This window comes from Stegodyphus dumicola, chromosome 8 (genome assembly GCF_044657685.1).
Source record: "Stegodyphus dumicola isolate Sdum_Otavi_A_Nest chromosome 8, ASM4465768v1".
In the NCBI taxonomy this organism is placed as follows: Eukaryota; Metazoa; Arthropoda; class Arachnida; order Araneae; family Eresidae; genus Stegodyphus; species Stegodyphus dumicola.
In genome coordinates this window covers 1,870,426-1,894,700 of record NC_140775.1, presented here as the reverse complement: position 1 = coordinate 1,894,700, position 24,275 = coordinate 1,870,426, and the positions used below count along the sequence as shown (strand labels likewise).

The 24,275-nt window shown below is 30.9% G+C and overlaps 1 long non-coding RNA gene across 14 annotated transcripts in view; it reads left to right on the top strand.

The window, feature by feature from the left end:
• The window catches only part of LOC118203571 (uncharacterized), an 85,431-nt gene extending 82,198 nt beyond the window's left edge, over positions 1–3,233 (top strand). For all 14 annotated transcript variants that reach the window (XR_015042459.1, XR_015042457.1, XR_015042455.1 and 11 more), the window contains one exon: positions 2,835–3,233. This is a non-coding gene — a long non-coding RNA (uncharacterized LOC118203571). The remainder of the gene's footprint in view (positions 1–2,834) is intronic.
• The last annotated feature ends 21,042 nt before the right edge of the window (positions 3,234–24,275 follow it).

Here is a 24,275-nt window from a genome sequence, read left to right as displayed (position 1 = left end):
AATATAATATTCCACTTTGGATTGATTATAGGATTGGTATAGTATTTTGTTGTTAAAAAAAATCAGAATACACATCTTACATTTATCTTCTGTGATTATTTCTTATTTCTTTTAAAAATATGTTTTCCAAAAACACGTCGTGAGACCAGCAATTTGAGATCACAGGATTATGATTATGGTAGCTGATCTGTGCACTGACATAAAGTATCTTCATTTGCATGTTTCTTATGATGTCATGTGTTAGGATTTTACTTAATACGTTGTGTAATTTTATACTTTGTGTACAAGTAATTTTTGTGTGATTTTACTTAACCCTTTCTGACACGTTACCTTTTAAAGTTGGAATTTGGACCAAAAAAAAAAAAAAAAAAAAAAAAAAAAAGAGGTAGGTAGTCTAATCAGGCCTAGAGGAGTACACTGGTAAAATTTTGTGAAGATAGCACTTATTGTTTTAATTCTGTGGATGTGCCCAAAGCGAGCACACTGAATGAATGGAGCTTCGAAAAGAGTGCTGAAACGAGCATTGGTGGGAAGCAATGCTCGTAAGTAAAAGATTTTGCCTGCGATTAAAAAACACTAAATTCTGAATACCTTAGTAGATTTAGCATTACCCAGGTGTGCCATGGGAAGGCCTGCTACTCTACAACCCCTACTGCTACTCTGCTACCCCTAAAAAAGCTCTTTTTGGTTATATGTTGATTACATTCGTATGAATGAAAAAAAAAAGTAACTTATATGATATTTACATTATTTACATTTCATATTTACACTTTTGTCTAATTTTTTTCATGGTGGTACTTTTCGAAGAAAGTGACACCACCTTCGAAAAAGCATAACCCAGTACTGCATGTTTCGCACATGTTATATCCGTATCAGATTCACTATCTGAAAGCAATTCGTGTAGCACTTTCAATGCTTCAGAAGTAGTCAGCCCTCTCCAATCCATTTGGAAAATAATTAAAAATCCGGAAAAAAGAAACTAATATTATATTTACAAATTGAAATTATAAACTATAAAATAAAATTAAATGAACGTCTACCACTCAAAACTATTAAATGTAGCGCTAACAAAACTTCTTTGAACGAAAGCGAAAAAAAAGAAAAAAAAAAAAAAAAGAGAACTGCTGTAGTAGAAAACAAAACAGCTAAGTGATAAAATTGCCCCTGACCTTCAAAAAATCACCCCAACAATTTCTTAGTTGATAACCAAACTTCCTCCCCCCCAGGGAGAAAAAAAACGGCGAAGACAAAAGAAGAAAGAGAAAAACAGGAAATGAAACACAGATGTGAACCCAGCATGGAAAATCCGTTGGAGAAAGATCAATAATTCACGGCTATAAATGCAGAGAAATCTCATAAATATGCCCTTCTGCTTGTTTATTCTAGAATGTTTTGTGTGATACTTCATGTCATCTGAAATAAATTAATGGAATAACGGACCCTCGGTGCCAAAACCCGGTAAATGAGTCGTTTGTTTATAGATGAAAGGGAAAGGAAGTGGAAACCAAATACTGACAGGCAAAACTGCTTATCATTCGGCGGGGGGGGGGGAAAAGCCGTTAACAGTTTTTTTTTGGGGGGGGACAATAAAAATACTACTTATTTCATACTAAATTATTGAATAAAGACAAAATGGAGTTTTTTTATTAATATGTATATGCATTATTTCTGATTTTTTCTTTATTTTTACAATGTTAATTTATGAGCTAATTTCCTAGGGAAAAAAAAAAAAAAAAAAAAAAAGTGGAAACATTGATAAGTTGTTATTCAGGATCTTTTTGGTTCCAGAAAATTGTCTTGGCAATATTTTATCAGTATGACTGTGTCAAGTATTGATTAATAATAGCATTTGCATCCTTTAATTTATCTAAATGATAGAATGATTAATAAATATCTGTAACACCAGTTTGTCTTTCTAAATTACTTGAATGTTTGCTTTATTTTGTGTTGAGGATTTGTATTTTTAAATAAGTTCATATAAATTTATAAATGCAAATAAATTTGTGTACAACAATATGAGAGAAATATTATAGCCGTCTAGAGCTATTTACAGTTTTCTGAAGCATAGTTAATTTTATTTTTAAATATATTAAATAACAGGTCGTTTTCATAATTTCACTAATTCTTCATTTAAATGGTTGTAAGTAAAAAACTATGAGTTCAAAATAAAACTTATGAGCATGTTATCTTATTTACTTTAGCATGTGATAAAATACAATGTAGGACAGAGAAAATACCACACTATGAATAAGTTATTTGATAAAGCCCAGACTTTGTGCATAATTAAATAGTCAAGCACTTAACAAATAGTTTAATTTTCAAAAATGTACAAAGAATAGACAGACAATATTAATTTCATGCATCATTATTGCATCTAATCAGTGAGTCCCTGAATAATAATATCCTGCAGTATCTATGGAAACACATTATTGATAACTCCACAGTTCATCTCTCATTTCAGGGAGGAGCGGAGGTATTCAATATTCCATGAATGTTTGTTTAGTGAGACATCCGATGAAAGTCCTTGCTAAGGTATTATTTGTATACCTATAAATGTATTTATGGTCTGTCGAGCAATTTGTGGTCAGATGTTATCTTGTTGAAATATGGTCTTGGGATCCCTTGACGATATAGTATTTCTCTCACATTCACTTGATCTGTCACAAAATGAACATTTGTGGAATATAACTCCCACAGATAATTAGATGTCAGTGATTTTGCTTCTTCATAATGTTTTTTTCCCGTGTCAAGTACTTGAAACAAATAAATTGCTTGTTTTCTGTTTATGTGAATTTCTGTTTGATGCACTGATTGATTTGTTTAACTGATTTTAGTTAAACATGCAAAGGCTGTCTTCCCAAGAAGAAAGATGCTTCTGTGTGGGACTGTGTAATGAAAAATGACTTGTATTCACTCTGTACATGAGAACAGGGAGAAAAAATGAATTGGGACCTTTCTAAAATATAACAGGAGACATTCTATAGATTGCTATATTTTCATAGTTCAGTACACCACAAGGAGACATCAAGTGAACTTTCTTCGATAAAGATTCTAAATGAACTTCTAGAAAAGTTTCATTTAGAACTAATTGTTTGTTATGTGAATTCACCTGCTTTCATTTTGTAACTGCTAACTTACTTCTACTGTAGCATTATACTTTTGTAATAATGTATGCTATTGTCTGTCTTTGTAGCGTATAATAGGTTTTTAAAAATAATTTTTTTTTAATGAGATTGTGTATTTCAGTTAATTTTTTGTATTAATAATTTCTCTTTTTTTCTAAACTGAATGATAAATTCTTTTTCATATCCACACTGTAATATACACACAAAATACAGTTCATGACATTAGTAACACACCACTGTACATGTGTATGATTTTGGAAAGAAGAAAAAATTTTCAAAGTGAAGTTAGTTTGAGCTTTATATTTTTTATTCCCGCACATCAAAAATAAATTACGTGGTCAGTGATTTCCGACACCCAAAGAAGCGGTTGATGCATTCAAAACGCATGTTTTGGAGTTACCTCAATCGAAGTAGAAAAAGTGCTTCGAAAATTGGTTCAAACTCATACAAAAGTGTATTGATCGGAGAATATTTTGAAAAACAATAAGACCAGTTTCCATCATACAGATTTGTTTTTTCGTTTAGGCTAGAAATAAAAATAGGATTACTCGTATAGTATTTTTCAATTAAAAGTAAGACACTCTTGTCAAAACATGCTGCTTTCTTTTCTTTTTCAAAACATTTCTTGTCATTTTTCTATTTTAGCTTGCAGGTAAATTGCCTTTTTTTTTTTTTTTTTTTTATTATTATTTAAAAAAGGTTAAAACTGAAGTTGTATTGAATTTATAATTTCGGAGTAGACAAATGAACTTTCTGCAGCCGTATTTTTTATTCTAAATTAATTTTATTTAGTTTTCCATTATCGTGTTTTTGTTAATAATTCATTAAAATTGTTGGATTAATTACGTTATTTAAAATACATATTCTCAAAGTAAAGGGTATAGGATTCATTTTTCTTTTGTAGTTTAAAAGAAAATAAAATATTATATGACATGAATCCTAACTTAACGGATCTCGGTGATAGAAATTCTGTTACGAAAAATAAATAAATTACCGAAAAACTAGAGTTGGAACATTTATAAATGCCAAAAGTAAGAGGAGAATTGTAATCAACACTCGTTTTAAAATATAAATAATATTGCATCTGCAAAAGAGTGTATTTACTGAGCTGTCTTAATATCTCTGCTGAAATGGCTAATAAATTTCATCGTGTATCCGGATTCCGCCCCCCTTTTTTTGTAAGGATTGAAGGTTAACGATAAAAAAATGTGTTCTTGAAGCAAGCGCTGAAAATTTCATGTTGCGTAATTTGAAATGTATCCAATAAAATAAACTCTTGGGCAATTGACTTTTTTAATTTTTTATGAGGTTCTCAAAGGAACGTTTTGAATATCTAACGAAAATAACAATCCAGATTAGATGACGAAGTCACTTGGGCAGGTTCCTGGGCATCGGCCTACCGTGTGTGCAGTGAGCTAGATGAGCATATCTTGAGAAAGCGCAGCGTAGCAGGGAGAAAAAAGCAATTCTTATGTAGTCATTTCTTATGTATATGACATTTGTGGATAGCAGTTATAGGCAGTAGTAGCTGAAGAATTCTAGGTAAATAAAACTTAATACTGATAGCAGTTCAAAGAATACGGTTATTATCTAGTTACTTGAGAGTCATGAAACGAACACCTTCATTCCTGAGTTAATATACTCCCCGAGTTAGTACCGTTGCTGTCTGCTATAGTCTTAAAATAGCAGTTTGTGTAATGCAAACGCGCGACATTCGAATTATTATTTGATATTCTTGAATTTCCTTAAAAAAATTTACTGCTTATAATCTTGTTATACCACAACATCCAAGTTAGTTTAGCATTTTCCTCGACGTTGTGGATATTTTTCCAAGTAGGTATTTTATTTAGATATATATATATATGTAGCATTTTCTATTTCGGGATTTTTACATTCTTACTAACTTCTGTTTAAGTAATTAGATAATTGGTATGATTTATGTGTAATAATACTTTCTTTTTCATCAACTTTTTTTTTTTTTTCCACCAATCTAAAAATCGAATTCATAGAAATAGAAATATTCCTAACACTTTGTGTTTCAGAAACTCGTAAACGTTGTTTAATATGTTTTTTTGGAGCCTGAAATACAAGAAACGGGATGGTATTTGACTATTATATGATGGGTATAATATTATTTTTACTGGAAATTCTGTGCAAAGAATGTATAATTTGAAGTTTACAATTCTGCTGTAGACTTATTTATTTATACACACACACACAAGCAAGCACGTATTAGTGAAATGCGTTATTGCTCAAAGTAGTGTTTAAAAAATGTGTCAAGAGAATTTTTGTTAATTAATAATATGTCGAATACCCATTCTCATATCTTTCTTTTACTTACTGTGTGCGACTGAACAAGAAATATTATGGAGCATTTTTAAGTGCAAAATATATTGCTCGAGTTAGTGATAATCAGTTTTAGCAGTGTAGTATGTATTTAATTCCAAGGAGTACAAATAAAAGGTATAGTTGATGTGTACCTGACATAAATGCTAGTTATTTGAAAAATATGTAAAGTACTTTATTTGCGTTACTTGATCATCTTTCATAACTTACTGAACTGAAACAAGTTTCTTGTGAATCGGTTAAGAAACTAGAAAGATTTCTACTATTTTTTGGTGTGATGTGATATTATATGCGCTTTTAGTATATGCATATAAGAAGTGCATTACAGAAAATTTTTGTATGATGCATATTATAAAATTGATTCAATTTATGTGTTTGTGAGTGTTCAAAACAACTTGCGTTTGTTCCTAGTGAACTTGAAATTTATAGTATTTTTGGGTGTGATAAGGTCATATGCACTTTTAGAATGTGTGTGTAAGAAGCGTATTTCTTCTTATCATGCATACACATTATATAGTTTTCAATTTAATTCATGTAATGAATGAAAAATTTGGGAAGAATTTGCATTTGTTCTTTGCGAAATTAATGTATTTTTGGGTTTTCGGAGATTTGAGTATTTTTATTCTTTTAGTCATTTTATTTATATATATAAAGAATTTTCTCTTTCTACCATGCCTAGGATTTTAGTGTAGAAATGTAAATTGTATAGATGTAATTCTATATTTAATTCTTAATATTTTTTCCTTTAAGAATTTATATTTTCTATGTATAATTAATTAGGTTACTTTTTTCTGATTTATATTACTTTTCTAAAATGTGTTTGATGCTTTTTTATTGGACACTCACATTTATAATGCAGTTTTGTTTTAACATGGTCCTCATTTTGATTTTTGAATAGAATTTCAGCTTTTTTTTTTATTATTTAATTGATTTATTTTAATTTACAACATTATTTATTTTCAGGTATTAATTACGATTTTTTTTTTATTTAGAAAAAACCTTTGAAAATTCAGACTTCTGTCTTAATTTAAATACAGATTATCTTTCTCTTTTGGATTGTTTCAAAAATCTGAGAGTATTAAATTTATGTTTTGCCTAAATTGTAATTATTTCTCTGGTTTTAACTTGTAAATTATGATCATGTCTGTTGTTAAGCTGGATTTCTTTGACAAATAGTTAAATGAATTCTTTTACAGGTATTGATAATTGTTAGCCCAAAGGGCTGTTAATTTAGTTTCGCCATTTTGTATTGAAAACTTTAAAAGATTGTATCACATTTCAAATTGTTGCCACCAAATAGTATTCCCTGTTTTATATTTAAAGAAGTTAAATAATGAAAAATCTGCATAAATGTATCGATGTTCATCGCGTTGTGATAAAACAACGGTATTTAGAGCCATCAAATATTGAATAACGTAGTCTTCCACTCGAATATGGGCATCTGGAAGCCCTAATTTGGAATTTGTTTTAATCTATTTCATATTTTGTAAAACTTTAAAGAATTTGTGGGGTAAAGGGTAGAGGCAATACATTAATTCGAGAATATTTTGAGAGCTCCTTACTTTTATTAATTTTTCTTTGCATAAATTTTTACAGGTACTCTTGATGGGCACCAGTGATATTAGTATTGTTGAAAATGTGAATGAAATGCATGTTGAAGTATGCTGAATATTCTGAAAGATTTTTTGCCATGTTGCCTACTTTAGGAAAGGAAGCTGTTTTAGAATAGTGTATGAAAGAGGGGTTGACTAGATCATCGTATGCACGTCCGAAATGTGGGAAAAGCATGAAATTGAGAGAAAGAAAGGGTCAAAAGGCAATAAATGGTGGTTTTGTAGGAATCAGTTTAGTGTGAAAGAGGAAAGGCATGATATGTGTAGGAGTGTAAGTAAAGGGTCTTGGTTTGGTTTCAGTAATTTGGATTGCCTGCTTGCTTGATAAAATTAGTGAATGGGTGTTGCTGAGCACCACAATCATTTCCGACTGTTGGGCTGCTTATATAAATGTCTGCAAGACGAAGGTATTGATTGATTGATTTCGGCATTTAGAGGTAAACCACAGTTTGACATACCCGTGTGCCTGGTAACAGGTGTGCATACTAATACCATGGAGGGTGTGTAAACGATTTCTTGGAAGTTCTACAAATCGAACTGAAGAAATGTTTGATTCATATCTGTACGAATTTATGTGGAGAAAACGTGGTTTAATCCTTTTATCCGGTGCACACGAGATTTGGCGACTTTGTGATGAGCAGTAAAAATGGGACATATACGATGAGTAGGAAACGGGTCATTCAAATAATATATATAGTATATATTATGTGTATACACACATAGTATATAGAAATTCTTTGGATCATTTTTTATGTTGGCGATAATTTTCAAAATCGCGCCAAGGCTGCACAGTATACTAGGATATTACTAAAAACGTCATAAGCACTCCGTTAAAAATGACGTTTTTTTTAAGTCATTTCTTGCCGATATCGCAAGAATATATCCCCTCACTTTACGAGATCCGACGCCCGAAGTAGAATTTTATGAAACACCTTTTGAGGACGATGTTTCAGTCATCTATATTCCTGGGACACACTAATAATAATTTAAACAATAAGTGCAGCGATTTGGAGATACAACCTTTTTTTTACATTCAGGTAAGTGAAAGTATTTTAATTTTTCAGTGTTTTCTAACGATTTTAAGTGTTTGAAACTTACTATGTTTGTGAAACGATTATATGTTCTTAAAATTATTTGTTTGGAAGATTATATTTTCATTTTTTAATACTTTTTCCAAGTTTTTTATTTTTCACTCTTTTGTAACGATTTTATGTGTTTGAAACTTACTATGTTTTTGAAACGATTTTTAGTTCTTAAAATTATGTTTTTGAAAGGACTGGTTTTTTATTTCTAAAATTTTTTTTGATATTGAAAGTATTAATTTTCTAGGGTTTTGTAAGGATTTTGTTCTTTATACTTGCTTTGTTTTTGAAACGATTTTAGATTTTAAAGTTATTAGATTTTTTGAAAGGTTTCCACTTTTTAAAAATTTTTTATAGGTGAATGTAATTTAATTCTTCAGGGTTTTGTAACAATTTTAAGTTTTTCGAGATTACTATGTTTTCTTAATCATGTTTGGTTTTTAGAATTAATATGCTGTTTTTAAAGGTTTTTCAGTTTTCAAAATTTTGCTTCAACTTTATATTTTGTAATTATTTTACCTGTTCGCCATTTTAAATGTCGTGCCTTCCGTAGTGTCTTCTGGAGGAGTTGCGAATCCAGGAGACATGACGCGAGAGCACCCCAAGCAGGGGGCGATTCTGCATTTTCCCCGATTATTTTATTAAACTCAACCGTACGAAAGAAATTAAACCCTAAACTAATAAGTAATTTTCTCTTCCATAATTTAGTAAGAAATATTTTCACTGACTAGTCATCCATGCAGGAAGCATAAAAGTATATTTTGTCTATATGTTACTTTAAATATTTTATCTAAATTCTTTATGTTGCAGATATACTCATATTTAACATTCTTACTGAAGTATAACTGATTTTTTTTTTTTTTTTGGAAGGGGAGAATGTTGTCTACTTTTTTAAATATATATAATCCCCCCATGCAATTTATTTTATCGAATCTTTCAAAGACTACTGAGACGCTAGACAGAGAAAATAAATATGATGTTGGCAAATATGGATCACCAGAAACAGAAAAGGAAATTTTTTTCTCTTCTCTGCCGCCTGTTCTGCATCTCCATCTTCTTCGTTTTCAGTATGATCTTTTCGCAGTTCAGAACCTAAAGATTAGTGGCAGGTATGAGTATTAATTTTTATCTTTGTTTAATGGAAGTTTAATTTCAGAATACATTTTTTATAAAATTAATTTTTCTATTTCTCAGATTTCCTGCAAGTATTACTTAAATATATTGTCCTTTTATTTTATCCCAAACATATTGTGTTTATGAGCCTGCATATATCAGCATAACTCCTAAATGCTTCAGAATAATAATTCCATATCTTAATCTCTGATCATGGAAAGTGATTTTAAAATACGTTTAGTAAAGTGATTTTTTAACGAATCAAATTTTACGTAACTAAACTTAAATCTCTTTCAAAGGCAATTGAGCTACTGAGACGTTAGACAGCGATAATAAATGTAAGGTTGACGAATAAGGGTCATAAGAAGCAGATTTTTTTCTCTTCTGTACCGCCTGGTCTGCATCCCGATCTTCTGAGTTTTCAGTATGATCCTTTAACTGATCAGAATATAAAAACTAGTGAAAAGTATGGGTATTAATTTTTATCTTTGTTTAATGGAAGTTTAATTTGAGAATACATTTTTTGTAAAATTAATTTTTGTACTTCTCAGGTTTCCTGCAAGTATTACTTTATGAATAATGTATTGTCCTTTTATCCCAAGTATATAGTGTTTCTAACCCTGTATATATAACCATAACTCCTAAATGCTTTAGAATAATCATTCCATGTATTAAATTCCGATCATTTAAAGTTATTTTAAAATATGTTTAGTAAAGTCATTTTGTGATAAATGCAATTTTAGGTAATTAAACTGAAGTCTCGTTCAAAGACCATTGAGCTACTGAGATGGTAGATGGAGAAAGTGAATACAATGTTGATGAATATGGATCACACAGAAGCAGAAATAAGAATTTTTTTCCTTTCTCTGCAGCGTGTTTTGTATCTCCGCGTTTTAAGTATGTTTCTTTAACAGATCAGAATGTACATGTTAGTGATAGGTATGTGTATTAATTTTTATCTTTGTTTAATGAAAGCTAAATTTGAGAATAAGTTTTTGGTGAAATTAATGTGTTTTCTTCGCAGATTTCCTGCAAGCATTACTTGAATGTATTGTGCTTTTATTTTATCCCAAATATATTGTGTTTATAAGCCTGCATATATCACCATAGCTCCTAAATGCTTTAGATTAATAATTCCATATATTAAACTCTGATCATTTAAAGTGATTTCAAAATATGTTTAGTAAAGTGATTTTTTTTATGAATGCAATTTTAGGTAATTAAAGTGAAGTCTCTTTCAAAGACTATTGCGCTACTGAGATGTTAGATGGATAAAATGAATATGATGACGAATATGGATCAGACAGAAACAGAAATAAGAATTTTTTCCTTTTCTCTGCGGCTTGTTTCGCATCTCCATCTTCTGCCTTTTAAGTATGTTCCTTTAACAGATCAGAATGTACACATTAGTAATAGGTATGGGTATTAATTTTTATCTTTCTTTAATGGAAGTTAAATTTGAGAATAAGTTTTTGGTGAAAGTAATTTTTGTTCTTCTCAGATTTCCTGCAAGTATTACTTGAATATATTGCCCTTTTATTTTATCCCAAATATATTGTGTTTATAAGCTTGCATATATCACCATAACTCATAATTGCTTTAAAATAATAAATCCATGTATTAAACTCATTTAAAGTAATTTTAAAATATGTTTAGTAAAGTTATTTTTTGATGAATGCAATTTTAGGTAATTAAACTAAAGTCTCTTTCAAAGACTATTTATTGAGCTACTGAGATGTGATGTTGGCGAATAAGGATCACGCAGAAACAGAAATATAAACGTTTTTCCTTTCTCTGCATCCTGTTTTGTATCTCCATCTTCTGCGTTTTAAGTATGTTCTTTTAACAGATCAGAATGTACACATTAGTGATAGGTATGGGTATTAATTTTTATCTTTCTTTAATGAAAGTTAGATTTGAGAATAAGTTTTTGATGAAATTAATTTTTATTCTTCGCAGATTTCCTGCAAGTATTGCTTGAATATATTGTGCTTTTATTTTATCCCAAATATATTGTGTTTATGACCATGCATATATGACCATAACTCCTAAATGCTTTAGAATAATAATTCCATATATTAAACTCATTTAAAGTAATTTTAAAATATGTTTAGTAAAGTTATTTTATGATGAATGCAATTTTAGGTAATTAAAGTGAAGTCTTTCAAAGACATTGAGCTACTGAGATGTTAGATGGAGAAAATGAATATGATGTTGGCGAATATGGATCATGCAGAAACAGAAATATGAATGTTTTTCCTTGCTCTGCAGCCTGTTTTGGATCTCCATCTTCTGCGTTTTAAGTATGTTCTTTTAACAGATCAGAATGTACACATTAGTGATAGGTACAGGTATTAATTTTTATCTTTCTTTAATGGAAGTTAAATTTGAGAATAAATTTTTGGTGAAATTAATTTTTGTTCTTCGCAGATTTCCTGCAAGTATTACTTGAATGTATTGTCCTTTTATTTTATCCCAAATATATTGTGTTTATAAGCCTGCATATATAACCATAACTCCTAAATTCTTTAGATTAATAATTCCATATATTAAACTCATCATTTAAAGTGATTTTAAAATATGTTTAGTAAAGTGATTTTTTTGATGAATGCAATTTTATGTAATTAAAGTGAAGTGTCTTTCAAAGACTTTTGAGCTACTGAGATGTTAGATGGAGAAGATAAATATGATATTGGTGAATATGGATCAATTGAAGCAGATTTTCTTCTCTGCAGCATGTTCTGCATCTTGATCTTCTAGAGTTTTCAGTATGATCCTTTAACAGATCAGAATGTAAATATTAGTGACAGGTATGGGTATTAATTTTTATCTTTGTTTAATGAAAGTTTAATGTGAGAATAAATTTTTTGTAAACTTAATTTTTGTACCTCTCAGGTTTCCTGCAAATATTACTTGGATATATTGTCCTTTTATTTTATCCTAAATATATTGTGTTTATAACCCTGCATATATCACCTAACTCCTAAATGCTCTAGAATAATAATTCCATATATTAATTAATCAATGAGGCATTTTAAAATATGTTCAGTAAGGTAATTTTTTGATGAATGAAATTTTACGAAATCTGTTTGTAATTAGTAAACGGTCTGACTGGATTAATTTCTAGACAAATTCGAGTCTGACTGTGTTATATTCTAGCAATAAATTGAAATTACCTGTACTATTTTTGATGTAGTTCCATTTCCTAAAATATACTAGTCTTATCTGATTGTAAACTTACAATTGGATTATTGTTTGAACTACTGTCTGTGTGAAATGTTTTTCCAGGATGCACTTTCATATGACAAAAAGGGTGAAAATCACATGAAACCATGTCAGAAGACAAGTACGGCAGTACCTGCTATTGCAGCTGTTAGTAACCACCCCAGTTTTGGTCGTCATATAGGATGGTGTTGTGATATAGCAAATTGACACATATACTGAACCCAATCTTGTATGTGATTTCTGAATGGCTTTATTTATTTTATCCTAAAATAGCATGCAGTAGAATTTATGTTCAATAACTGGCTATTCAAAATTGTTAGCTTGACAGTGTACGAATTCTCTCATACTGCCTTTTGCCTGATGTTCTTAAGTTACGTACCATAGGTAAACGACTTTCGCTAACACGGATGAGCTTGCTACAGTAAGTATTTCAATTATTCATTATGGATGTTGACTGGAATTTTGGTAAATATAAGTTTTATTTCACCAAAAATTTTATTTACATTTGTTGTTCCTACACTAAAGTTAACTGGTTCAATGTGTTCTTGAAAAACATAACTGTATTTATAGTTTCCACCATTATGTGTCAGATTCCTAATTTTTTTTTAGCCCAAAGGTCATTAACCCAGAAATTTGATTTTGGCATTTTGCACTGAAAACTTTTAAAGTCTGAATTACTTTTCAAATTGTTGCCAGCAAATATTATCACCCTGTATTATTATTAAAGAAATCAAATAATAAAGAATCTGCATAAGTGTATGTATGTATGTATGTTTCTTGCACTATGATAAAATAATGGTACCTAGAGCCATCGAATTTTGGCTTCTGGAAGCCCAATTTTGAAAATTTTTTTTATCATCTATTTTTTATTTTCATTCATTTATGAGGTTTTCCTCAAAAATCTCAACGATTTCAAAGCGAGTAATGGCAACACTCTACTAGAAAAGAAACATTTTTATCTGCAGTACGCTAGACTTATTGAAAATTCTAAAGATATGCTAAAAAATTACAATTAGACAAATGCCTAACTGCAATAATGAATGTTGTTATATCTGAAATCAATATAGTATTAGAATTTTGAAAATTATATAATAAAAATTTTAAAAAATTATTTATATAAATACTTAATACCTTAATAAATATGTAAGTAAATGAAACATAAATGCAGAAGTAAATATGTAAGAAGATCATTACAAATTAAGAAAATGATCTACATAATGTGTAAGAATAGTGGGGGCTGATAATATAAGTCATTGTAAAGAGTTTAGTTTTTGATTAGAGTGTTCTTGAGTGAAAAGTAATTCTTGAATAAAAGTTGAGGGAAAACATTTTTTTAATGAATTATGATGACTTGAATAAAAAGTTCTTGATAGAGAGTAATTCTTGATTAATAATCTTGAGCTGATGCTTGAATGTATTAAGGAGATGAAGTTGGGAAATTTTCTTTAATTCTTGAACTTTCTGTGAATGATTAGGCTTCACTTGAATTTGACTAGGTATGAGAATGGAGATGAGCTTGGGAGATCTTGAAGATGTACTTAAATAAGGATGGGTCTTGAGTGAAAGCATGGAAATATATTTTGAAGAAATAAGTAGTTAAAATGAGTTAGCAAAAAGGATGGCGTATTAAGTAAGGTAAATGAACATAGAAAATATGATTTTAAGTTCCTTAAAGATTATCGATGTTTCTGGAGATATAATTTATTATAATTTGAAGTTGAATTCTTAGAATATTACTTTTTTATAATTGTTGAAACTATAACTGAGCAGAAGTTAAATTGTATGCTTTAAAGTGATAATCTTTGGTTAGGTTGCAAAGAAACAATTATCTATTGTGGCTTCATACCTACAGGTACTGACATTTGTATTGTGTAACTTGAATCTTTGAAAGTATTCTGTAAATGGACCATGAGTACTACTCATATTATTTATTATTTGATTTTTATATCAATCTTATAAAGTCTGTGTTATGATGCATATTATTATTCATTATGCTTTGAATCCTTAGTCTTGATATTCTTTATTTGCCTCTTTTATTAGAGATAAAGGGATGCCGGTTATTGTTTGTAATGCACTAGTTGAAATAGTTCTATATGCTTTTTTGCCAGAGAGAGGAGAAAAGGTCTTTGGATTGAGAGTAAATGTTTTTGAGCCTGGGAGTTAAAGGTTAAACCCCAGGCGGAAGCTCCATACAGTATTTTTTCAATAACTGTTATGTACCATATTTTTTCTAATTTTGGGGAAATGCCCCAAGTGCTTGCTGGTGTAGATCGAAGATAATTGTGAAGTATTAATGTTTTGTTTTTGAGGTATTGAATATGGTAACTCCAGGATTGTCGAGTACCTGTTACTATTCCCAGATATGTGATGCTCTTGTCAAATTTGATTTTTTCTTGAGAAATTCTGATTATTGGCTTTTTTAGGTTATTGATGGAGGTACTGCTCTTTGGAATATGTAATTCTTTACATTTTGTAGTTGAAATTTTTAAGATGAAATTATTCTGTCCAATTGCGGAAAATTTTTAAAGAATAAGTGGAATTGATTTCTGGCTGCTTACATTCACAATGAGAAGAAGATCATTTGCATATGCTTAAATATGGATATGGTTATTATTGTCATATAGTTTTAAAACTTCGTTTGCTATGAGATTCCAAAATGTAGGGCTTAAGTAAGATCCTTTAGGACAGCCTTTTATTAATTTGTAATTTATTACACCAGAATCGGACGAGTATTGTAGAGTTCTATTCCATAGGTAGTGTTTGATTATATGAAGGATATCCTGAGGGTATGATATTATTTCTAGAATTTTTATGATGTCTTTCGAGTGGATGGAATCAAAAAGGGTGCTTGAATATGCTGGAAATTATTATTGAATGAAGATTCTTTGATTCATTCATTTTTAAGACTTGTTGCATTTTATTTTAATTTAAAATCTGTTGATTTATTTGGTGTAAGTCTTTAAAGGATTAATTTTTCAAGGAGTTTGCCCAACGTGGGAAGAACGCATATTGGTTTGTCTATATGATAGAGAGTTTGTGGCTGTTTTATTTTTGAGGCGTAATACAACATCTGCATTTTTTAAATATATTAGGAAGTGTTAAGTTATTCCCACAGGCATTAATGAATGATTTAATAAATTATTGATTATTATAAAAAATAAGTTTAAAGTTGATGATGTCGATTCCATCGGCACCTGAGGCTTTTTTGTTTAGTCTTTTGATGATATGTTCCAATTCGTCGATGCTTGGAGTGATGATAACTGTTGACGGATTAGGATGATATGTAGAAGAACTATTAGATGCTTCTGTATCTGTGATTTGAATCGATCCATTTTCATCTTGAGGGAATAGTTTTGATAAAATTTTTAACGCAGCCTGCAAAGAGGAAATTGAAACTATATTAAACAGAAAACTATATTATTTCTTAAAATATTTTTATAATTAAGAATGTAAACAGTTTTATTTATTAGAGAGTGTATTATTGCATGTGCTTAGTTAAATTTTGATATGTGTGTTGTTAGCAATTTTCCAATGATTTATATATGAAAATAAATAGTAAAATATTGAAAAATGTTTAATAAGGTACTTTTCCATTTTGTCACCGCAAATGTCGCCAATCAGTTTAATTGGCCACAACACACACAATCCACATGAAGAAATGTTAACAAATATTAGTTCTAAGAATTTTTTACTTTAGATGCATAAACATTTTAATATCGTTTTAATTTCTTTTCCCCCCAAATGGGTCCTTCATTTCTTTTCTCCATATAAATTCCGCTAGATAGCTATTCAGATGATGACATACCGTTCCTCTGTGTTTCTTATTTCGCCATTTTGCGCTACCCCATCGTCTTTTTAGTTTTTGTGTGTGCGTTCTAGTTTCCGTATTGACAAAATTGTATTTATAGTTCACTTTGAAATGTTCGAAACTTTCCTCTTCAACTTTTTCATTGCAGCATGATTTTCACGACTCCGAATATATTATTAGTTCCTTTTTCGATATTTTCTTTAATTGCTTCTAATATAATGCTTATGGATCGGTGTGGCAGCTTCAGAAGGAAGCATTCGTTTGTTTCACGGCAAGCTCCACCAATGATCCAGTGTTGTGGTAGAGTCCGTCCCTCGTTGGTTCTGCGCTTCGTGAATACACTTTCATCCACTTTGGCGATCATGCGAGATAGTCCCGTTTTCGTTTGTTTGACGTTTAAGCAAAGAATGCACAAAACCTCGCGCATGTAGTTATTCTAGTCCACAACTGTTCCGTGACTGATTTGTGCACCATTTAATGAAAATTAATACTTCGCTTCACAAATAAACCTCGCACACTTCAAGAAACTCAGTTTCGATGACTCAAACCATGCACCTTTCCGGATAATTCTTTTACTGCGACAAACTGAAAGGCTGCAGCGCTACTGCATTTCGTCTCCGAAATACAATGTCATGATTATTATCACAAATAGCAGTCATGGGCAAAACGCCTTTAGCTTAAAAGAATTTGACCGGTTCTTCCTATGTTCTGGGCAAACACAAAATTTTCTTCGGATTTTCTTCCACTTTTTACGTATTAAGGAAAAAACGTGACTGATAAAAAAAAGGCCGCGACTTGTTTGGAAAATGTGGCGGTGCGTCGGTAAAATGGAATAGTACCCTTTTTAAATACTTAATATTCAGAAATGAAATCTATATAAATGAACGTATATGAAATTTTCCTTGTTATTTCCATTATAAAATTACAGTAAAATCCTGAAACGAAAATAAAAAAGATAAATTTTTTGGATCAGTTACAGTTGATTCTACAATGGAAATCAGTATATTTAAGATAAAATAGGATAACTTTCAAAATTTGAAAATATAATAACTTAAATGCAAATAAGTATAGGAAAAGTACTTATCTGAATTCAGAGAGGAAAATTTCCCTTTTAGGAGAATGTAATTTTAAAGAGATTTTTCAAATGAAATCTTGAAAATATTGAGTGCAAAATGCTTACTCCACTGTTGAAACTGAGTAAGTATTGTTGAAAAGTTGAGATATTTTATCTGAAGTTGTTTTAATCCAACTGTCTCATTGGTGACAAGGAGCACCCCTATCAAGACATCCAACAATGCATCAGTCAGTAGATGATGTAACATTTTTTTATATCGCTGTTGAATTGCATTTGATGGTTTCAGTGCAAAGAACATAATATTTAATTAATAAACATAACGCACAAAATGGGAAAAAAAGAAGTGCTTTATTCCGCGGAATGTTAAATTTGAAAATTTGTTAAGGTTTTTTTTTAATGTTATAATTTTTTTGCTACAATACTTCACAGGAAAGTGAGGAACTTTTTTTTTGAATTTGGGAGAAGAAAAAAAATTAATATTTTTCAAGGTTTTAATTATTGTTTGAATTTATGTTATGTTATGTGTTTAGAAAATTATGAAAATATGTTTTGTTTGAGAAATAACTGGAAGTAATTGTATTGAGGTACTGTAAATTATTTCTCTTTTTGTTTTTTTATTAGTTTCCAGAGTTCAAAACTTGGTTTATGATTGCGAAATTTGCCAAAAGTAATCGTTTTGGTTTCAGGTAACGTTTATCATCAGTATTGTCGTTGTGATTTCTTCTCATTTCTAGATGTCATGTATCGACAAGGAATTAGATCGCGTACTGAGGAGGGAGAAAGAAACGGGTGCTGTTGAATATGTTTTAATAAACCTTTTTGAAAAAAAAAAAAAAAAAAAAAAAAAAACCTATGTCTACACTTATTTCTCTTTTAACCTTTAAATGCAGATCCTTTCAAATTAATAAAGTAGTAAAAAAGGTGTTTTAAGAAAGATTTGTTAAGTGTGTAATTGTTTTAATTTAGCAAAATTTATTCACTGAAGCTCAGCATTTGCATTTTGATTATGATTGATTATTTTCTCAATAAAGAGAATTAATTAAAGAGCAAAAGTATATTTATAATAAATGACCATTGTTAAATATGTAAATACTTATATTCCGCCAAAGAGTAATATCACTGTAAAGGAGGAATGTTTATGATTTTATCATGACGAAGTTTCATCATGGTTTTTGTGTTAGTATATGAATAAAATCAAAATTACATGTAAACAGTAAAAGATTTCTCGTTATTTGGTAAATTTTTGATTTGGGTAATGGTTAAATTTGACTTTACAGAAATTGTAAGAACACAAATTCGTTGTTCTTCAACTGTAATCGTAATTCATTTTACTGAACACATTTCGTTTAACACTAGTACACATGCAGTGCATTTAAGGGTTAAAAGGACGTATGTTTATATACAAGTAAGTGCTTTTATTCTTTTTTCTAATATGTCCACTATAAAACATGCTATCATGATTAAGCTTAAGTGAGAATGTCGATTTCAGAACATTTAAAAAATATTTCATTAAACTTGAACAGTAAATTTTTGAAGAAATTCTATTTTTTCAAAAGAGATTAAATTATCATTTAATGAAAAAACTTGTAATTTAATTCTAATAAACTCTTTTCATAAGCACGCGAATGAAGTGAAATTCCGAGTGTTTGAAGATAATTTGGAAAAAGGTGAATTTCTAGAATCAGTTAGACATTGTGTTTACTTATGGTAGCATGTTGGGACAATCGTAACACTTGCATGCTGGCCGCACTAACGCCAAATGTTTAAAAAGGAATAAAGATTGTTGTTGGGAGGCGTAATAGCTGCTCCTCTGGGATTTCCTTGGTATGTCGTGGCGCCACCTAGTGTCAAAAAACGGAACTATACTATTTTCATTCCTTTTTTTAGGCAAAGTCCCCGGTTAGCGTGTTTGGCCCCTGCGGGGAGACTATGTGCGCGCCTTCGGCGCGCACCAGGAGGGGGGCCAAACACACAAACCGGGGACTTTGCCTAAACCGACTGATCGCCATCACCTCACTGCGGCTTCGCCGCACTGCGGTCTATGCGATCCCTATATTCCAAAAACAAGTTACGGCAATTCCAAAACGTTTTGTGATACACTGCTTCTACAACTCTTTATTCTCATAAAAATTTCGATTCCATTTCAAAAATTATAGCAAGCACAACTCTTTCTGAGTGCTCCCGTTACAGTTTCCGAAAGAACATTCACATTTATTCAACTCGATTTACATTTGTTGAATTTGCTTTTCTAACAATTCCTTTCAACAGTTCAGCTTTACTAACAGTTTGATGTAACTCTCATAGCTCTCTCACCGTTGAATTGGAACAATATCTGATAAAATATTTCAACTTTTCATTCCACTTTCAAAGGTGGTGTAAGCATTTTCCACTAATTATTTAAAAGTTTATTTCCTTGAACAGACTTTATTTTCATTCCTTTTTTTCTCAGAAAGAAACTGCATTCATTTACTTCTTTTTCCACTATGTTTGCATCTGAAAGAAACCCTGAACAGATAAGGGACACTGTGTTCATTCTTTACTTCTGCGTGACGCACATAAAAGCTGCATTGAAATGCGCTTCGTTACTGGCGTTTGGTACCGAATTCACGCCCTTTTTTTGACTCTTTTCGAACCTGTTATGAATTCATTTCCATGCCATTGTCAATTCTAATGATTTCCTCATCCTCTGTCGACCCTGCGTACTTGTTTCCTTGTGTGTTTTGAATGAATTGTCGTTCAGTTCTGCGCGTCAGACTCATTTCCTCCCTGTATATTCGATATTCTGTGAACAATTCGATTTTCTTTTCGCTTCCACATGACATGTAGATCGAAGTAGTTAACTAAAAAAGAGAGGGACACTGCATTCTACCACTCTTTCATTTCCTCCCTGTACATTCCATACTCTGTGAAGAAGACCAAACGTCAGTTTAAGAAAGTTTTCCATGAATGATCACGAACTGTTGATTAAAACTGACCTCAACAGTTTAGGTTCATTTATTTACTAGATTTTGCACTGAATAAATATTAATTTCTATGCCTCTGTTCCTGTACTTCCACGTATCTTATCTTTATTTACTTCTCTTATTTTGTGAGGCTACTCCCCCCCCCACACACATTTTCTTCTGCAAAAGAGAATTTTTCGCCTTCTGTATTTACATGTTCTTGTACGCGTTTTACTCATCGCTGAGATTCCTGTTATTTATTCCCATGTCCGTATTTTGATTAATTAAAGATTTCATTTTATTTTATTGGGTGTCTAGCCATTAATAAGACCTCACAATTTCTTAATCCCGTTAATTTTTTTGTTTTGTTTAGGTAATACTGCGGCTACCTGCATGAGGGACGGACGTCTGTTATGCATGTTACAAATTCATGAAACCAATATTCAGCGATCCGACCGCTGCGCCGCCAGTTTCCCTGTAAGATTTCTTTTTATTTAATTAAAATTTTCGTAACATACATGAATGAATTCCATCGGATATTTTTTAGGATAATTCATTTCGGTTCATATTTTTTTTTAATTTAAATTTTCGTTACATACCTGATTAGGTTTCATCACAGTTTTTTGCTTATAATTTTTGTTTAACACCTAACACTTCTTTTGAGTATCATTTTCTTTTTCATAACTAACAGTTCATTACAGTAATATTCTTATGTATGTATATTTTTACTTACTTTATTTTAAATACATACATATTTCAAATTCCTTTTTCATTTCAATGGCGCTTCCACGTGACTGTTTTTTAATTCTGGTAGCACTCCTAAGGCGACTTCGTTACTTTCTGGCAACCTTTTAACACGTTTTCGCTCAATTTAATTTTGGAAACCAAACGTGTAAGGACGCAGGTATGTGGCTCTTTTGTTCATTCATTTTCATCACGAATGCTCAGCTTTTTGGTCTTTACGGGACCCCTCATTCTCTTCTTTTTTTTTCTTTTTTCAATAGAATAAAGTTTTTATTTTTTGCGCTTACGGGCTAGTCCCTTAAAATACTGTTTATAATCTAAAATACTGTTTTCTAACTTTTTAAGTTCACTTCTGTGTTTTCTGACGCGCAGGCCATGTTGGGAAAAGGGACAGATCATTTGAGACATCGTTAATAATAAATAAAAATAATTAATTTCAAACTTTTACTTACATTTCATACTAGGAAAGCCAATTACAGTCTCAATGGACCTGTCCAACGATTTTTTCGCCTACCTATTTTGAGTTTGCTGTGCAGTTGTCCTTCTGTAATATGTAGGGTTTCTTTTTTTCGAGTGCAATTTGTTGTTTTAACATAGATTGAACTTTGCATAACATGTAATCTCTAGAATAGGATTCTCCAAATGTTCCTTACAGTTTTTTCATCAACTAGATCATAATATATACATACAAATATGTATATATTATGATAAGGAAAGTTGTGAGAGCGAAAATTACAACATATGCATATTCAGTAGTTTTCACAAGGCCTGTCCAACGATTTTTTCGCCTACCTATTTTGAGTTGCTGTGCAGTTGTCCTTCTGTAATATGTAGGGTTTTTTTTTCGAGTGCAATTTGTTGTTTTAACATAGTTTGAACTTTGCATAACATGTAATCTCTAGAATAGGATTCTGCAAATGTTCCTTACAGTTTTTTCATCAACTAGATCATAATATATACATACAAATATGTATATATAATGATAAGAAAAGTTGTGAGAGCGAAAATTACAACATATGCATATTCAGTAGTTTTCACAAGTTCGAATAAAAATAGATAGACAGATAGGTAGATAGATAGATAGAGATAGATAGATAGACAGACAGACAGACAGATAGATAGACAGACATATATATATATATATATATATATATATAGAGAGAGAGAGAGATAGACAGACAGATAGATAGATAGAGTTAGATAGACAGACAGATAGATAGATAGATAGATAGATAGACAGACAGATACATAGATAGATAGTTAGACAGACAGATAGATAGATAGACAGACAGACAGATAGATAGCTAGAGTTAGACAGACAGATAGATAGATAGATAGATAGAGTTATATAGATAGACAGACAGATAGATAGAGAGAGACAGACAGATAGATAGATAGATAGAGTTAGATAGATAGATAGACAGACAGACAGATAGATAGACAGACACAGATAGATAGGTAGATAGAGTTAGATAGATAGATAGACAGATAGATAGATAGATAGAGAGAGAGTGAGTGAGTGAGTGAGAGAGAGAGAGCATGTATATAGATGTGTTTTTTGTGTTTGATTAAATTTCTATTGAAATATTTATTGATTTATTGCATGTGTGAAATCCCAAAAATCTGTGATAGTAGCCTTACATATCACATATGCGTTTCCCTCCTTCTAACAATTAATGTAACTCCAATAATACTAACAATTAATGTAACTCCAATAATACTAACAATTAATGTAACAATTAATTTAACTCCAATAATACTAGCAATTAATGTAACTCCTTCTAACAATTAATGTGTTCATATAGATGTGTGTGTATTCAATTTAATTTCTATTTAAATATTTATTGAATGAGTGCAAGTGCAGCTATGAAATCCCGAGTATGTGCTGTGAAAGTAGCCTTACATTTTACATACGTGTTTCCCTCCCTGTTGCATGTTCTTTATATGTATATTTCTACTTTATTTATGTTCTTTTAATTTCAAAATTATAATGTGTGTAGCATGTGTTTATATAGATGTGTGTATATTCAGTTAAATTCCTATTTAAATATTTATTGAATTTGTGCATTTGTGTCTCCCTCCCTGTAACATGCTTGTTTTCAGTTTTATTTATTTGTGTTCATTTACATTCAACTTTATTTTATGCCTTCGTGGAGGACTTCTCACATAAAATACAAAAATGACTTGAAAAAACTGGTCCGCATTTACGTGACACATGAGGGAAACCACGAAAACCCCATGCAACCAGTCTGTTCAATCATTATGCATAAATTTATACTATAAAAACAAAAACTGAAAACTTTAAAAGTTTCGCGTTAAACAAGAAAGCATGCAATTTTTTAAAACATATTAAGCACTAAAATATTAAGCGATCAAAGCAAGTCTGACGCTTGTCAAGTTCACATAAAATATACAATCAATTAAAAAAAAACACTCAAAAATTTCGCGTTAAACAAGAAAATGTACAATCAATTAAAAAAATACGCTGATAACTAAATTAGTTAAGCGTCAAAATATACATATATACAAGAAATTACACATGAAAACACTTTAAGAAAATTACATACTAAATTACAAAAAAATTTACAATCGGGTGGAAGTTGCGGTTGCTGATCGGTAACACTTCCCCAATGTCTTAAACAGAAAAAAGAGAAGTGAAACTATTGCCGCCGAACTTGCCAGCGCAGCACTCATCGCGTCCACCACCTCTTGACCACGGTCTTCCTTCACATGGTCTTTCAACAATGGGAAGAGGAGAGCCAGAATTCCCCGGATACATTTGATCCAAGCGAAAGCTTTGGGGATAGAACCTACGTTCTCGCCGATAACGACGGGTGTCAGAACTCCCCAAATCCCATTGCCGATAGCCATTAGACACAAAACGACCAGATAGTGAGCCACTGTCTCGCAACCTACGCCCAGCATTAAAATAGCGCCACCAACATTGGCCAAGGACGATAGGAAGTATTCCAAGTTCCTTGGAATCCGAGACTGCCCACTAAACAAGCCGTATGTGAATCGAACAAACACCGTCATCAAGAAGCAGTACGTATGTCCTATCGGGAACTCGTGTTCCTTCAGGCCATTCTCAAAAATGGACTTCAAGCCTGCACTGCCAAATCCGTGAGAAGCAATAGCCACCAACATCAACCACAACTCCCATTTCTTCAGGAGCGTCAACCCTGTTGAGTCCCTGATATTA